Here is a 5,300-nt window from a genome sequence, read left to right as displayed (position 1 = left end):
CCTCTGAGCTGTCATTTCTTCAAAGGTTTTACTGAGTGGCCTTGTAGGAACCAGAAACAGGGATGGCCTTTGCTTTACATTCACCTGCTCTGAGCTTGCCGTTCCTCACAGCAGGCTCCGCCCCCCGAGTCTGTGCAGCTGAGAAAAGGGGAGCGTCACTGTGGGGGCGCTGGGTACGGGGGCTCATAGCCTCCAGGGCCCAGGGCCCCGCTGGGTGTTGGGCATGGTTGGCTCCGGCAGAGTCCTGGGCCTGGTCTAACTGATGGTTTTTGTCTTGGTTTAAAGAAGTTAAACTCAGAAATTTAACCTCTTAGAGCAACTATGCATTGGGGAAAATTAATCTTTTTATTGTAGTAAAATACATATGCGTTGTATCGACCTAACCGTTCTTTAGTGTGCAGTTCATCGGTGTTAAACACACGCACACTGTTGCGCAAGCCGCACCCCATCCACCCCTGTAGTGCTTTCATCTCGTGGCGCTGCAGCTCTGCCCCCACTCGGTGCTAACGCCCCTTCCTCCTTCCACCAGCCCCCGGCAGTCACCACCCTACTTTCTGTCTTCGTGATTCTGACTCCTCGGAAAGTGCGGCCACACGTATTCGTATTTTCCTGATGCCTTCTTTCACTCGACATGTCTTCGGGGTTCGTCTGTGTTGTAGCATGTGAATTTTCTGTGTTGTAGCATGTCAGAATTTTCTTTTCAAGGCCGAGTAATATTTCGTGGTGCATATGCACCACATTTTGCTTATCTAGCCGTCCACCGAGGGACCTTGGGTTGCTTCTGCATTGTAGCCATTGTGACCAATGCTGCTGTGCCCGCGGTTTACAAATGGCTCCTTCAGACCCTGCTTCCAATTTTGGGGGGCATTTACCCAGAAGTGGAGTTGCTGTATCTTATGTCGATTTTATTTTTAAAGTTCTGAGGAATCATTACTCTAATTTCCACAGCAGCTGCACCATTTGACGTTGCCAAAATGAAACAACCCACTTTTGGGAAGAGGAAAGTGATCAGGGACCTTAGAACCCAAGGAGTGACTCCCCCTGGGTTTTCTGGGTCTTAGTTTTGCCTCACGTATCCCAGATTGTGTGCTGGAGAAGCAAACGAGCAAACAAACAAACAAACAGCCCAAGGGCCTGAAAGGGATAGCGGACTGAGAACCAGCCCCAAGCTTCACCAGCAAAGGCCGAGTTGGGAGCCTTGACTTCCAGCCTCGCTGTGCTGTATGGGGAGGCCCCAAATCTCTTGGTGGTGGTGCCAGGCCAAGTGGGGGACTGGAATGTGGAGTTCATACCAGTGGAGGCCACGTGGGGAGCGGTGAGGCACCCCAGCCCCTTCCAGCCCAGGTGCTAACAGCGGACGGGTACTGGGGTGATGGCCCTCCCCCCCCCCGGAAGTCGCTAGGAGACACTACTACCCTGGGTGTCCGCACCCTTCGCGAGGAGCCCGAACTCCCCGCACCTGGCAGTCAGGACGTGGTGCCGCCCCGTCCCCGCCAGAGGAGGTGTGCCGCGACCTGAAGTAGATCCGGAGTGCTCGTGGTACTCAGGATGTCCGCATTCAGTTGGAAATCGCTCGTACCGAGGACCAGGGAGGTGTCCACTTGAAGGAGAAGAGACAGCTGACTCCATGCGAAAATGTCAGAGATGGTAACAAGCACAAGGATTTAAAAGCAATAATTATAAAAGTCAATGATTATGAACACATTTTAAACAAGTAAAAACATAAAAATCTCAGCAAAGAAATAGAAAATATAAAGAATAATTTCAAGTTGAAAAATACAGTAAGAAGAAAAACAATGGAGAAAAAAAATAGTGAACTGAGGTCAAACTATAGAAATTACACGAGCTGAACAACAGAAATAAAGGACTTCAGGGACCTCTAACAAAAAACCCAAAATCTGTCATCAGTCCCAGTAGGAGAGAAAAAAGGGAGTGCTGAAACAGGTGAAGAGATTACAGCTGTAAACCCCCTGGGAACAGCAAGAGATGAAAAGCCTGCGGACTGAAGAAGCTCAGGGGACCCGTATAAGATAAAGCTAAAGAAAGTCCCACCAGGACACATCGTAATCAAACTTCTGAAAACTAAAGACAAAATTTCAAAAGCAGCAAGAGAAATGTTGCCTTACGTGTAGGGAACAACAATTTGAGTGACAGCTGATTCCTCATTAGGAACCACGGGTCCAGAAGGAATGGCATGCTTTTTGAGTACTGGAAGAAAAGTATTGACTAAAAATCCACTTCCAGCAAAAATATCCTTGAGGAATTAGGGTGAATGTAGACATTATCAGATGAAGGAAATCTAGGAGAATTTGTTGCCAGCAGACCTATCCTGAAAGAATGGCCCAGAAAGTTCTCCAAGAGCTCTGGCTGGCATAGCTCAGTGGATTGAGCGCGGGCTGCAAACCAAAATGTCGCAGGTTCGATTCCCAGTCAGGGTACATGCCTGGGTTGCAGGCCATGACCCCCAGCAACCACACATTGATGTTTCTCTCTATCTCCCTTTCCTCTCTAAAAATAAATAAATAAAATTTTTTAAAAAACCCACACAAATCTTTTTAAAAGTTCTCCAAGAGACAGACTCATGGATAGATAGCAGTCTGACAGCTGTGTGTGTGTGTGGGGGGGGGGTGGTTTGTGAGGTAGAGGGACTGAGCAAAAAAGAAAAAGCCCCGCTGGGGCGGTTCGGTGGGTTAGAGTGTCATCCCCACGCACCAAGTTTTCGGTTTTCTCTCCCATCAGGTCACATGCAGGAATCAACGGAGGAATGTAATATCAGTAAGTAAAACAACAAATCCTTATTTCTCTTCTTTCTGTCTCTTCCTTCCTATCTCTCTCTAAAATAATCAATTAAAAAATTTAAACCTCGATTCCCAGTCAGGGCACATGCCTGGGTTGTAGGCCACAGCCCCCAGCAACCGCATATCGATGTTTCTCTCTCTCTCTTTCTCCCTCCCTTCCCTCTCTAAAAATAATAAATAAATAAAATCTTTAAAAAATTTTAAACCCATTTGCAGATTAATGGGGTAGAGTGGACAGTCCGGACACAGAGCCTCACCTGTCTGGTCATTTAAGTGTCAACACGGGTGCCAGGACGATGGAGTGACAGATACTCTGTTCAGTAAATGGTTCAAAGATAAACTGGATACCCACGAAAAATTCTTCATCAAAATTAAACATGTCTTTGCTTTTGTGGATGAGTTTAGTGAAGTGAAGAGACAACCTACAGAATAGAAGGAAATACTTGCAAATCATAAACCTGTTGAAGGAAATTAAATCCAGAAAAAAACTCTTACCTCTCAATGATAAAAAGACAAGCTACATGGGCAAAGGATTTGAGTAGACGTTTCCAGGGAGGGAGGGAGGAGGAAGTAGACAAGTGGCCACTGAAAATCTGCAAGGAGGTTCAGTATCTTTTGGTCATCCAGGAAATGCAAATCAAAATGCCACGAGGCACCACGGCAACTAGGATGGTGATAATTAAAAAGGTGGACACTAATGTGTGGGTCACTGCCAGCAGTGACCACGGAACACTGTGGATAGCTCGTTGAAAAACACGCGAGAAAAAACATGCAGAGAGACAGACTAGTTTCTGTGCAGAAGTAGGGACGGAATGGCCACCCCGTCTAGTGGGGAGCGCACCGATTTACCATCCAAACCTGCTTTTATTGGGCTCGTTTTGCATAATAATTCAGGTAAAGTACAGTACTCATTAGGGGAAGTAAGGAACAATAGATAACAAGGAACTCTGTGGGTCTATTTTGAGTCGGTGTCAAAGAACTGTAAGACTTTGAGGAACAAACTAACTTCCTCCTTGGACCCTTCCCATTCCACTGAGAGCATTCTAAACAAAGAAGGTTTCACAGGAATTTACATGTTCTTTCTTAGGCCTGATCACTCGGGGAATCTGCCCTTTTCAGCACAGAGCTGCACCACCCTGTCATTGTTTCAGGCTTAGGTGGAGCAAGGGAACTAAGGCAACCAAGAGATAAGGAGATTTTCTTCCAGACAATGAGAACTCAGGCTATATCAAAGCCGAGGAGCAAGGGTCCACCCCCCGATTTTGCTGCAGCCCCCAAAGCCTTCTTTGAGGGGCCTCCCACGTGATTGTGCCTGTTTTAGGTCGTTCCCCCCTTGGGGAATCTTACCCATCTTTGACCAAGCTTTGGGGTTCAGTTATGAATGAAGCAGCAAAAGCAGCGTTCCTGCTTGGGAGATAAGCTTTTGTCTCCTTGCTGGCTTACGGTTCCAAGGGTGTTCCCTTAGCCTTAGCCTAGGTGGGGGTTACAGTGTCTGATACCAGTCAGGGGGGTTCCCAACAGGACACTAAAGCCCTGGCTGGCGTAGCTCAGTAGATTGAGCGCGGGCTGCGAACCAAAGTGTCGCAGGTTCAATTCCCAGCCAGGGGACATGCCTGGGTTGCGGGCCATGGCCCCTGGCAACCGCACATTGATGTTTCTGTCTCTCTCTCTCTCTCCCTCCCTTCCCTCTCTAAAAATAAATAAATATTTTAAAAAGTTGGGCACTAACAAGCATTGATGAGGATGTGGAGAAGGTGGGACCCTCAGGCATTGCTGGTGGACATATAAAATGGTACAGCCACTTTGGAAAACATTTTGGCAGTTTTCAAAAAAAAATTAATTACCATATGACCCAGAAATTCCACTCCTACTCAATACCCACGGAAACGTAAAACATGCCTGCACAAAATTTTACACAAATGTTTATAGCAACGTTATTCATCACAGCCAAAATTAGCAACAACCCAAACGTCCTTCGCAGATCAATGGAAAAATGCAGTGTGGGCCATACCTCTGTGGACATAGGGACCTCTGAGCCTACAGGAAACTTCATGAGTTTATTCGAGGTATTTGGGCCAGCTGAGGATATGCCCAGGAGTAAGCTTGGCATGGATGGAGAAAATGCTCCAGAAAAGGGCAGTCTGGCGGTTCTTTTTATGCATTCACGGTCAAAGGAGGAAACAGGGAAGATGACAAGTCCATGGACCGTCGATTAAGGAGAGGGAGAAAGCAAAGCAGGAACCCTCTAGAATTGGGTAAAAAGTCAAACGAAGAGCACATAGTGACTACGGATGATGTACCAATAACACAATGACACGCTCCCCCGAGGGGCCTGAAGGAGAGGATTGCTGTGACATTTCGGAATTGCGTTGACCTAGATGCACAAAAGCAGAGCTTGCTTAGGGCAAAGGGGAACGTTTTACCAAGGAAGCCTCGGGCCTGGGCACTGACTACCCACGGCCCGCCCAGTGAGGGGTGTGTGACAAATCACCCTGTGTGGCC

Source organism: Phyllostomus discolor, chromosome 2 (genome assembly GCF_004126475.2).
Source record: "Phyllostomus discolor isolate MPI-MPIP mPhyDis1 chromosome 2, mPhyDis1.pri.v3, whole genome shotgun sequence".
Taxonomy (NCBI): domain Eukaryota; kingdom Metazoa; phylum Chordata; class Mammalia; order Chiroptera; family Phyllostomidae; genus Phyllostomus; species Phyllostomus discolor.
This window is presented reverse-complemented; position numbering follows the sequence as displayed.